Source organism: Schistocerca nitens, chromosome 1, assembly GCF_023898315.1.
Source record: "Schistocerca nitens isolate TAMUIC-IGC-003100 chromosome 1, iqSchNite1.1, whole genome shotgun sequence".
In the NCBI taxonomy this organism is placed as follows: domain Eukaryota; kingdom Metazoa; phylum Arthropoda; class Insecta; order Orthoptera; family Acrididae; genus Schistocerca; species Schistocerca nitens.
This window is the reverse complement of record NC_064614.1, coordinates 173,563,807-173,576,851: the sequence shown is the minus strand read 5'-3', so window position 1 is coordinate 173,576,851 and position 13,045 is coordinate 173,563,807. Positions and strand designations below refer to the sequence as shown.

The window sequence follows — 13,045 nt, the reverse complement described above, 5'->3', positions numbered from 1 at the left end:
CGCTGCATCGCAGACAGGAGCACCTGCGATGGTGTACTCAACGACGAACCTGGGTACACGAATGACAAAACGTCATTTTTTCGGATGAATCCAGGTTCTGTTTACAGCATCATGATGTTTGGCGACATCGCGGTGAACGCACACTGGAAGCGTGTCTTCGTCATCGCCATACTGGCGTATCACCCGGCGTGGTGGTATGGGGTGCCATTGGTTACGCGTCTCGGTCACCTCTTGTTCGCATTGACGGCACTTTGAACAGTGGACGTTACACTTCAGATGTGTTACGACCCGTGGCTTTACCATTCATTCGATCCCTGCGAAACCCTACATTTCAGCAGGATAATGCACGACCGCATGTTACAGGTCCTTTACGGGCCTTTCTGGATACAGAAAACGTTCGACTGCTGCCCTGGCCAGCACATTCTCCAGACTCTCACCAATTGAAAACGTCTGGTCAATGGTGGCCGACCAAATGGCTCGTTACATTACGCCAGTCACTACTCTTGATGAACTGTGGTATCGTGTTGAAGCTGCATGGGCAGCTGTACCTGTACACGCCTTCCAAGCTCTGTTTGACTCAATGCCCAGGCGTATCAAGGTCGTTATTACGGCTAGAGGTTGGTTGTTCTGGGTATTGATTTCTCAGGATCTATGCACCCAAATTGCGTGAAAATGTAATCACATGTCAGTTCTAGTATAATATACCTGTCCCAATGAATACCCGTTTATCATCTGCATTTCTTCTTTGTGTAGCAATTTTAATGGCCAGTAGTGTATGTGGGAGGACTCTTCCCGTAAGTACTCTCGAAATTTCAGTACTCAACCAACCCGTAACGCACAACGCCTCTCTTCTAGCGTCTGCCTATAGAGTTTGTTTTACGTTCTTGCTACGCTCTCGCACCGACGAAACGATCCCTTGACGAAACGCACCGCTCTTCGTTGGATCTTATTTATCTCTTCTCTCAGTGCTATCTGGTAAGGGTCCCAGATTGATGAAGAGTACTCAAGAATAGGAAGGTAGGACAGAGGGTGTGTTACTGTGAACAGTTCAGTGACCGGGTTGTTCTAATCAGAATCGACAGCAGACCAACACCGGCAACGATAGTTCAGGTATACATGCCGACGTCGCAAGCTGAAGATAAACAGATAGAGAATGTGTATGAGGATATTGAAAGGGTAATGCAGTATGTAAAGGGGGACGAAAATCTAATAGTCATCGGCGACTGGAATGCAGTTGTCTGGGGGGAGTAGAAGAAAAGGTTACAGGAGAATATGGGCTTGGGACGTGGAATGAAAGAGGAGAAAGACTAATTGAGTTCTGTAACAAGTTTCAGCTAGTAATAGCGAATACCCTGTTCAAGAATCACAAGAGGAGGAGGTATACTTGGAAAAGGCCGGGAGATACGGGAAGATTTCAATTATATTACATCATGGTCAGACAGAGATTCCGAAATCAGATACTGGATTGTATGGCGTACCCAGGAGCAAATATAGACTCAGATCACAATATAGTGGTGATGAAGAGTAGGCTGAAATTCAAGACATTAGTCAGGAAGAATCAATACGCAAAGAAGTGGGATACGGAAGCACTAAGGAATGACGAGATACGTTTGAAGTTCTCTAACGGTGTAGATACAGCAATAAGGAATAGCGCAGTAGGCAGTACAGTTGAAGAGGAATGGACATCTCTAAAAAGGGCCATCACAGAAGTTGGGAAGGAAAACATAGGTACAAAGAAGGTAGCTGCGAAGAATCCATGGGTAACAGAAGAAATACTTCAGTTGATTGATGAAAGGAGGAAGTACAAACATGTTCCGGGAAAATCAGGAATACAGAAATACAAGTCGCTGAGGAATGAAATAAATAGGAAGTGCAGGGAAGCTAAGACGAAATGGCTGCAGGAAAAATGTGAAGACATCGAAAAAGATATTATTGTCGGAAGGACAGACTCAGCATACAGGAAAGTCAAAACAACCTTTGGTGACATTAAAAGCAACGGTGGTAACATTAGGAGTGCAACGGGAATTCCACTGTTTAATGCAGAGGAGAGATCAGATAGGTGGAAAGAATACATTGAAAGCCTCTATGAGGGTGAAGATTTGTCTGATGTGATAGAAGAAGAAACAGGAGTCGATTTAGAAGAGATAGGGGATCCAGTATTAGAATCGGAATTTAAAAGAGCTTTGGAGGACTTACGGTCAAATAAGGCAGAAGGGATAGATAATATTCCATCAGAATTTCTAAAATCATTAGGGGAAGTGGCAACAAAACGACTATTCACGTTGGTGTGTAGAATATATGAGTCTGGCGACATACCATCTGACTTTCGGAAAAGCATCATCCACACAATTCCGAAGACGGCAAGAGCTGACAAGTGCGAGAATTATCGCACAATCAGCTTAACAGCTCATGCATCGAAGCTGCTTACAAGAATAATATACAGAAGAATGGAAAAGAAAATTGAGAATGCGCTAGGTGACGATCAGTTTGGCTTTAGGAAAAGTAAAGGGACGAGAGAGGCAATTCTGACGTTACGGCTAATAATGGAAGCAAGGCTATAGAAAAATCAAGACACTTTCATAGGATTTGTCGACCTGGAAAAAGCGTTCGACAATATAAAATGGTGCAAGCTGTTCGAGATTCTGAAAAAAGTAGGGGTAAGCTATAGGGAGAGACGGGTCATATACAATATGTACAACAACCAAGAGGGAATAATAAGAGTGGACGATCACGAACGAAGTGCTCGTATTAAGAAGGGTGTAAGACAATGCTGTAGCCTTTCGCCCTACTCTTCAATCTGTACATCGAGGAAGCAATGATGGAAATAAAAGAAAGGTTCAGGAGTGGAATTAAAATACAAGGTGAAAGGATATCAATGATACGATTCGTTGATGACATTGCTATCCTGAGTGAAAGTGAAGAAGAATTAAATGAACTGCTGAACGGAATGAACAGTCTAATGAGCATACAGTATGGTTTGAGAGTAAATCGGAGAAAGACGAAGGTAATGAGAAGTAGTAGAAATGAGAACAGCCAGAAACTTAACATCAGGATTGATGGTCACGAAGTCAATAAAGTTAAGGAATTCTGCTACTTAGGCAGTAAAATAACCAATGACGGACGGAGCAAGGAGGACATTAAAAGCACACTCGCTATGGCAAAAAAGGCATTTCTGGCCAAGAGAAGTCTACTAATATCAAATACCGGCCTTAATTTGAGGAAGGAATTTCTGAGGATGTACGTCTGGAGTACAGCATTGTATGGTAGTGAAACATGGACTGTGGGAAAATCGGAACAGAAGAGAATCGAAGCATTTGAGATGTGGTGCTATAGACGACTGTTGAAAATTAGGTGGACTGATAAGGTAAGGAATGAGGAGGTTCTACGCAGAATCGGAGAGGAAAGGAATATGTGGAAAACACCGATAAGGAGAAGGGACTGATAAGGAGAAGGGACAGGATGATAGGACATCTGCTAAGACATGAGGGAATGACTTCCATGGTACTAGAGGGAGCTGTAGAGGGCAAAAACTGTAGAGGAAGACAGAGATTGGAATACGTCAAGCAAATAATTGAGGACGTAGGTTGCAAGTGCTACTCTGAGATGAAGAGGTTAGCACAGGAAAGGAATTCGTGGCGGGCCGCATCAAACCAGTCAGTAGACTGATGACTAAAAATAAAAAAAAAACTCAAGACTCGGTAGAATAAGCCCCTTGTAAGCCACTTCTTTCCGTGGATGGGTTACATTTCCTTAAAAATTTTCCCATGACTCTCTGTGTGGCATCTCCTTCTCCTACTATTTGTTTATGTCGTCATTCCACTTAAGGTCCTCAGCATAGTTACTCCTAGATATTTTACGGCAGACACTGTTTCCATCAATTGTATAGTAGTGGATTTTTTTTCCTGTGTATGCGCAAGTCGTCACATTTATTGACGTACAGGGTCAACTGCCAGAGCCACATCATTCATCAAAGTTCTGTAGGTGACTCTGCAAATCTGTGCTGTCTTCTGCTATGCTACTTTAATATAGACATCCACATCATATTGTAAGTAGTCTGGTTAGGTTTTTTTATTGGTAACGCCACCTCTGTATGAAAATCACTGGCTGTGCTGTGTGCAGTCTGTGGCTGCTTTGCATTGTTGTAATACTAGCCATTGTAGTGTTAGGCAGCTGGCTGTGAACAGCGCGTAGCGTTGCGCAGTTGGAGGTGAGCCCCCAGCAGTGGTGGATGTGGGGAGAGAGATGGCGGAGTTTTGTAATTTGTCATGAACTGCTATATATATTATGACTATTAAGGTAAATACAGTGTTTGTTCTCTATTAATATCTTTCATTTGCTAACTATCCCTATCAGTAGTTAGTGCCTTCCATAGTTTGAATCTTTTATTTAGCTGGCAGTAGTGGCGCCCGCTGTATTGCAGTAGTTCGAGTAACCAAGATTTTTGTGAGGTAAGCGATTTGTGAAATGCATAGGTTAATGTTAGTCAGGGCCATTCTTTTGTAGGGATTTCTGAAAGTCAGATTGCGTTGCGCTAAAAATATTGTGTGTCAGGTTAAGCACAGTCACGTATAATTGTTAAAAGGGGACGTTTCATATGTCGACCCTTAGCCGAGGATACCTCACTGGAATCTTCTGATTTTTTTCTTGTAGTTTGTGTAATCAGTGTAGCTTTTGTCTATTGCTAGCGCGTAATTGTAGAGAAAATCTCCTTTGTAGTTGCAGTCTTTCATTGTTGTACAGTAAAACAATTGTGGCATGCTTGTAGATTTGCACCAAGTATTTCGCAGCTGCAATTATCTAGATATTATTTTCAGTGTTATGTTAATGTGTTCTCTTATTTTTGCTCTTCAAATTGTGTTTTTCTGTGTTGTCGTGTGAAATACTGTGACAATAATGGCGTGTGAAAAACGTAATACTAGGCTCCAAACTAAACTGAGAAATGACAGTGAAAACGAAAGCAGTGTGTAAGCGCCACCGAGTAATGAATTAACTGATGTTCAAAGTAGTAATTTGGTAATTGTGCATAGGGAAATGGAGCGGGCGGCAAACAATGGCGTGGACAGTGAAACAATTAGTGAAGAGGGAAGCATTATCGATCGATCGGTCGGCAAGAGCTCGCCTCAGGAATCGGGAATGACAGGACACAATTTTGCAAATATTGTAGACTCAGGTTTTGGGTTCTCACCGTTTTCTCAAATGAGTCAAGACACATTTTCCACTTGTCAAAATGTGAATGTTGCCGGTGCAAATTCACTGCCGAAAAGCACTGAGGAACATGTTTCAGACACCAGTGCATTGTTATTACAATTAATGCAACAAATGGGACAAAAGCTTGAAAAATTAGACACAATGGAACAACACCAGAGACAAACACAGCAACAGTTAGACACAATGGAACAAAATCTTCAAAAGTTAGACACCACACTTGAACAAACACGTGAAGATTTAACTACTGAGTTACATAAAATCGAATCGAAATGTCAAAAAGTCTGTAATGACGTAAAAACACAAATTTGTGAGCATTTCCAACCTATTTTTTCGCGTCATGAAAATGCATTACAGAATCATGAAGCAGCCATAAAAGAACTGCAAACTATTGTTCATGAAAATCACGACACCCTGCAAGCTAAAATTGACTTAGTTGCATCTACCGATACGGTTATGCAACTTGCAAAAACTCAGGAAAACTTAAAGGACACAGTAGATACCATTTCAACACAAATGGACACTCTGAAACTTGGTTCAGAAAAACATACAGAGGAAATAATTTCACTATCGGATAAAGTAGCCGAACTTTCAGATCAGTTCACTAACTTATCTACAAAGGTAGATGATGATCTGAATGACACAACACCTGTAGCCTTCACTGACACTGAAGAGTATGAACAAATTAGAAAATTGAAACAAAATCTGAATCAAATTAATACGCAACACCAAAGAGAAATCCGGGAAGTACAAGATCAGCTGACACAGGTAATACAAGAATTACGTATTTCAGAGGACACTCGCGCTCCAATACGGGAAGAGGGACTTAGAAATACGGAACATCCACAAAATAATAACACAGGACACTTCGGAAATTATGTCAGAAATTGGCAGGGCACACCGAATTTTGAGATGGAATCGCCGAAACGACGTAATAATGACCGACATGCGACTCGCCGACATGATGATTTTGACTATAAGCTGTTCATTACTACACGTAAATTCAAAACATTTAAGAATTCCGGCAACGACATTCATCCACAAGCGTGGCTTCATCAATTCTCTCATTGTTTTCCTCCCAACTGGTCATTAGAGCACAGATTAGAATTTATGTGTGGCTACTTAGAGAATGAACCAGCTGTAAGAATGCGGTCGGTCATTCACGATTGCCACAGTGAAGGAGAGTTTTACCATGCCTTCCTCTCAGCATATTGGTCTCAAGCCACACTAGACCGAGTAAAACATAGCATCATAATGATGAAACGTTTCGAACAATCTGAATTTTCCAGTCTTGTGAAATATTTTGAAGACATGTTACACAAGAATCAGTATCTTTCAAACCCATACAGCCCATCATAACTCATCCGCACTTAAAACATTCATTTCTTAAGATATTTGAAGTACAATGATACAAGGGTTTTCCATAATACATTTCATTCAAGTGGTGTAATCTGTAACACCTGATGGTATAATTACATTAATCCTCAGGGGGGTACACGCTTACTATGTGTACCATGTGTTTGGCAAGCACAAGGAGCCCTAGCTAATATGGTATTTGCTTATACAACTTTACACATTGGTACCATATTTCTCTAACACATAAATTACACAGCTACCTGATCATTTAACAGAGAAAGAAACATTTTTTTTACTATGTCAGTGACAGATGTTTACGTAATTACACAGTTGGATAACTTCACACTTACGAAATTGTATGTTGTTTGTACTTTGTGAACTGTTCATATTTTTTTGGAACCATTGTGATACTATGAGAGCTTTGAATGATATATTTGGTATGGGATCACGATTTTTAAAGTACGTTTGAGGCAGATGACACTTTTGACATGAGCAGAGAATTTTTTTTAGGTTTTGAAATTATTGGAGGAAGCTACGACGATTTTGAGAGTTGATTGAGGTGTTATGATATTATTACGATGACTATGTGTATTATGCTGTTGCGGTATGTTTATGATCAATAAGCTGATGCTATATGAGTTATTTGAGTATGCTACGTATCTGTTATCATAAAATATTGAAGATGTGTCGACGAATAAGGTAAGGAATAGTGAGTAGTGGTTAGGGACTCACTCTGGTTTGTGAAACAGGTTGTTGGAAACCAAGAATCGTACTTTAAGAGTTATGAAATGTATGTAAATGGGTGAATGTATTACAATGCCGACGAAAACTTTTTGGACACTGTTATATCAATAGGATTCTGTTTCTACAGATTTGTAACGCAAATTCTTGACCGGTGAAATATTTTTATACGAGACTGCCACTGTAGCGGAAACTGTTGTCGTAAATATTTCGGTAAGAAAGGTAAGTGACCTTGACGTAATGCGTCTTGAGCGGCCACCTGTGCCAGCTACCTGGAGAAACAGCCATTAGGTGAAAAAAAGAGGCCATTAACCTCGCTATTGACATTCCTTTGTAGAAAGCATCGCAAAAACGACACGGTCGAACTTGAAAACATATGATTATACTGTGGAGCTCTTAATTTATGATATTTACTAAAATGCCTAATGAAACGATGAGAAACATTTCACGGCTATTGTCGTGCTAGTTGAAAGAAATGCCATATGGCTTGCTTTATGTATTTATTAACTCATTTTGTTTAATATCTAGTTTCTAGCTGCACTTCAGCGTTGGTTAAAATAAAATTTTATAGATGTACTAATACAAATATTTTCTGTCTACAGATTGAGTAAATAATATTTTTTTTCAAAAAATGAGGGAGCACAAAAAGACATTTACCTTCACAGGAACTGCATACATAATTTTCTTTTCAACTACTTGGTAATTTTTTGGTAGAGTAAGTTATCGTGATGCATCACTCTAGTGTTAAGATGTGACATAGGTATTAGACATGGCCATTTTTAGTGTAATATTTTTTCTGCTTGAGCTTTGTCATATTTAGATATAAGCTGCTGTTTGCCAGGCATAGTGTTACTGAATTTGACTTTGTGTTAATCTGCTAAGCCAGTTTACTACTGATTTATTTTTCTTGTTTGCTGCTCATTGCCTTATATTAGTCGTAATATTGCAATTGATTTGCCAATGTCCATTTTTTTGTCATTGCTGTTTGTGTTAATTGTTTTGTGCTGCTGCATTGCCTCGTCCCTTAGTTTAGCATCTGAGCTCAGTAGATTTAAGTTAGCTTAAGAGGGGGTAGACTATATAAGAAACTAACTATGATGAATTGGAAGAAATGCATTGAGAAGATACACTCCTGGAAATGGAAAAAAGAACACATTGACACCGGTGTGTCAGACCCACCATACTTGCTCCGGACACTGCGAGAGGGCTGTACAAGCAATGATCACACGCACGGCACAGCGGACACACCAGGAACCGCGGTGTTGGCCGTCGAATGGCGCTAGCTGCGCAGCATTTGTGCACCGCCGCCGTCAGTGTCAGCCAGTTTGCCGTGGCATATGGAGCTCCATCGCAGTCTTTAACACTGGTAGCATGCCGCGACAGCATGGACGTGAACCTTATGTGCAGTTGACGGACTTTGAGCGAGGGCGTATAGTGGGCATGCGGGAGGCCGGGTGGACGTACCGCCGAATTGCTCAACACGTGGGGCGTGAGGTCTCCACAGTACATCGATGTTGTCGCCAGTGGTCGGCGGAAGGTGCACGTGCCCGTCGACCTGGGACCGGACCGCAGCGACGCACGGATGCACGCCAAGACCGTAGGATCCTACGCAGTGCCGTAGGGGACCGCACCGCCACTTCCCAGCAAATTAGGGACACTGTTGCTCCTGGGGTATCGGCGAGGACCATTCGCAACCGTCTCCATGAAGCTGGGCTACGGTCCCGCACACCGTTAGGCCGTCTTCCGCTCACGCCCCAACATCGTGCAGCCCGCCTCCAGTGGTGTCGCGACAGGCGTGAATGGAGGGACGAATGGAGACGTGTCGTCTTCAGCGATGAGAGTCGCTTCTGCCTTGGTGCCAATGATGGTCGTATGCGTGTTTGGCGCCGTGCAGGTGAGCGCCACAATCAGGACTGCATACGACCGAGGCACACAGGGCCAACACCCGGCATCATGGTGTGGGGACCGTTCTCCTACACTGGCCGTACACCACTGGTGATCGTCGAGGGGACACTGAATAGTGCACGGTACATCCAAACCGTCATCGAACCCATCGTTCTACCATTCCTAGACCGGCAAGGGAACTTGCTGTTCCAACAGGACAATGCACGTCCGCATGTATCCCGTGCCACCCAACGTGCTCTAGAAGGTATAAGCCAACTACCCTGGCCAGCAAGATCTCCGGATCTGTCCCTCATTGAGCATGTTTGGGACTGGATGAAGCGTCGTCTCACGCGGTCTGCACGTCCAGCACGAACGCTGGTCCAACTGAGGCGCCAGGTGGAAATGGCATGGCAAGCCGTTCCACAGGACTACATCCAGCATCTCTACGATCGTCTCCATGGGAGAATAGCAGCCTGCATTGCTGCGAAAGGTGGATGTACACTGTACTAGTGCCGACATTGTGCATGCTCTGTTGCCTGTGTCTATGTGCCTGTGGTTCTGTCAGTGTGATAATGTGATGTATCTGACCCCAGGAATGTGTCAATAAAGTTTCCCCTTCCTGGGACAATGAATTCACGGTGTTCTTATTTCAATTTCCAGGAGTGTATAAGAAAATGGTTTGGCCAAAAAAAAAAAAAGGTAGTGTACAGTAAAGAAAAACTATTTTGAAAGAGGATGTGAACAGAATACAGAAAGCCAGCTTAGATAGTACTTTTGGGAATAATGGTGAACAAATGGAGATCTCCATGCAAAATACTGCACTAAAACAAACCCTGCCCTTTCCTTTTGTGTCATCCCTCTATATGTTTCTGTACCCTTGTATATTTGTGTTTTTCCTGTCTTTATGTGTTTAGCTGATGAGAGCTATGTTGTAGAATTCTCCTAATACTATGTTATTTACTTTGTAAAGATGTTGAGACATTATTTATTCTGTTTTGTTGCTCATATGTGAAGGTGATGTTTCTAAAGTTATTCTGATCTTTTATGTATTTACTTATGTCATAATTCCTGTAACACTGATGTATATGTCTATTTCTATTCTTTTGTAAAGCCTGTTTTACTACAAATGTTATCTGTATTGTTATGTTCTTTAATGATGTTTTCTGTATCTTTGTAATTGTATTCTCATGTTATAAAATTGTAATTGACACCAGTATTAACTTGTAAGTTACATTTCACTGCACACGTTTATGTTGGTCATAGTATATGGACAATATGTGAGAAGTAGGGACTGTTAGTGTTTGCACGTGTGTTAATAATTCAGCAAGGGACTGGATAACAGCATTGCTGGTTCTAAGGACAATTCCAAAAACTTTGTGAGTGCACAAGTGGTGGTTATGGACTTGCTATATTATCCGCAAGACTCTTCAATGGTGATTGTGCACCTGCACAGTCACAACAGATGGCTGCTGGCCATCTCTACAAGGACTGCAGTGGGTCTGCACCTCTGGTGGCCCACCAGTACCGTAATCTCTACAAGGACTACAGTGGGTCTGCATCTTTGATGACCCACCAGTACCATTATCTCTACAAGGACTACAGTGGGTCTGCGTCTTTGCTAACTCACCAGTACCATTATTTCTACAAGGACTGCAGTGGGTCTGGCCTCTGGTGGCCCACCAATACCGTAATCTCTACCAGGACTACAGTGGGTCTGCTCTGTGATGACCTACCAAACGATATTCTTCAAAACTTCGATTGACTCCGCTGTGGGTTTGCTCTGTTGTGGCCCATTACCTGTCAGCATGTCAAGAGTCAGCACTGTCTTTCCGTTGGAAGGACAACACTACTTCTTCAAGACTGCATGGAAATCCACTACTTCTGTGTGCAATTTCTTTTACTAATGAGACTTTGTGAAAAAAAACTGTAATTACTATTATGATGAATGATCAGGACTATCTTTAAAGACTGTGAGAAAATTTTAGCTTTTGACCAACATTGTATCAATAAGTGTGTGCATTTGATTTCTTTGTTATTGTAATTACGATTATGAAAAATTTTAACAAATATGTATTGCCCAGTGCTCAAAACAATTTGTAAAATTTTTTTGTGGGGAGCATGGGGGCTATGTAAGTAGGCTGGTTAGGTTTTTTTATTGGTAACGCCACCTCTGTATGAAAATCACTGGCTGTGCTGTGTGCAGTCTGTGGCTGGGTGGCATTGTTGTAATACTCGCCATTGTAGTGTTAGGCAGCTGGCTGTGAACAGCGCGTAGCGTTGGGCAGTTGGAGGTGAGCCCCCAGCAGTGGTGGATGTGGGGAGAGAGATGGCGGAGTTTTGTAATTTGTCATGAACTGCTATATATATTATGACTATTAAGGTAAATACAGTGTTTGTTCTCTATTAATATCTTTCATTTGCTAACTATCCCTATCAGTAGTTAGTGCCTTCCATAGTTTGAATCTTTTATTTAGCTGGCAGTAGTGGCGCCCGCTGTATTGCAGTAGTTCGAGTAACCAAGATTTTTGTGAGGTAAGCGATTTGTGAAATGCATAGGTTAATGTTAGTCAGGGCCATTCTTTTGTAGGGATTTCTGAAAGTCAGATTGCGTTGCGCTAAAAATATTGTGTGTCAGGTTAAGCACAGTCATGTACAATTGTTTAAACAGGGGACGTTTCAATATGCGAACAGTCTTAACGAGCTCCTGACGCCTTCTACTAGGTCATTTATATGCATTGTAGGGAGCAACGGTTCTGTCACATTCCATTTGGGTACTCCGGAAATTTTATTCCGTTAAGTTCAACGTGTTGAGTTCTATCTGCAAGGAAATCTTGAATCCTCTACGTTCTTTTAAACTCGCGGACTGCACCACTGCGTGCGCGGCCATGCAAGTTTAGAAGGACTGAGCGGGTTCTGTAGCATCAATGTTTCGACTCAGTCCAAAGATGGCCGAATACCATACTGCCGAAATATCAGAAGAAGAAGTGCAAGTTATGCAGCTGCATGCCTGAAATTTAATGGAGCACCCACTGCGCCGCGAGATCATGAAGATGCACGCCTGGCAGATAGTACATCAATGAAATGAATACCTCTAGCTGAATACGGGAGTTGATATAAGTCAACGGGGACAGTTGAAAATGTATGCCCCGATCGGGATTCAAATCCAGGATCTCCTGCTAACATGGCAGACGCTCTATCCATTTTTTTATTTTTTTTTATTTTTTATTTTTATTTATTTATTTATTTATTTATTTTTGCTGTATTTGATGACAGTGGACGTCAGGTGGCATGCGTTGGAGTTCGTCGTTGATCCGTTCGCTCAGTTTTTTTTATTAGAGAGGCCAGCTCTCTGACCGAACACTCTGAGCTACCGTGCCGGCGGGCGCTTCATGATTTTGCGTGTCATCCTTGCGCAGGGGCCATGCTAATCCACTCTGTATCGTTCCAATTTTAGTATATGTACCGCCGAAGCGAGTACGACCCACATTTCTAACTTATTGTCCCGCACTATATTCATAGTGCCCCTGCTCATTATACTCATTACTCGCGGCTTTTTGCCGATTCCCGTAAGAGTTCGGGCACTGTTCAAATGGCTCTGAGCACTATGGGACTTAACATCTATGGTCATCAGTCCCCTAGAACTTAGAACTACTTAAACCTAACTAACCTAAAGACATCACACAACACCCAGCCATCACGAGGCAGAGAAAATCCCTGACCCCGCCGGGAATCGAACCCGGGAACCCGGGCGTGGGAAGCGAGAACGCTACCGTACGACCACGAGATGCGGGCAAGTTCGGCCACTGTCTGTGCATCCACACAGAAGAAGATAGTCAAATGGCCGATGAGCCTTATACGA

At 42.3% G+C, this 13,045-nt stretch overlaps 1 non-coding gene across 1 annotated transcript; it reads right to left on the bottom strand.

Annotated features, from left to right (window-relative positions):
- Window positions 1-12,557: 12,557 nt before the first annotated feature.
- Window positions 12,558-12,664, bottom strand: LOC126205323 (U6 spliceosomal RNA). The gene has a single exon (XR_007540562.1). It is a non-coding gene; the product is annotated as a U6 spliceosomal RNA (small nuclear RNA).
- Window positions 12,665-13,045: the final 381 nt, after the last annotated feature.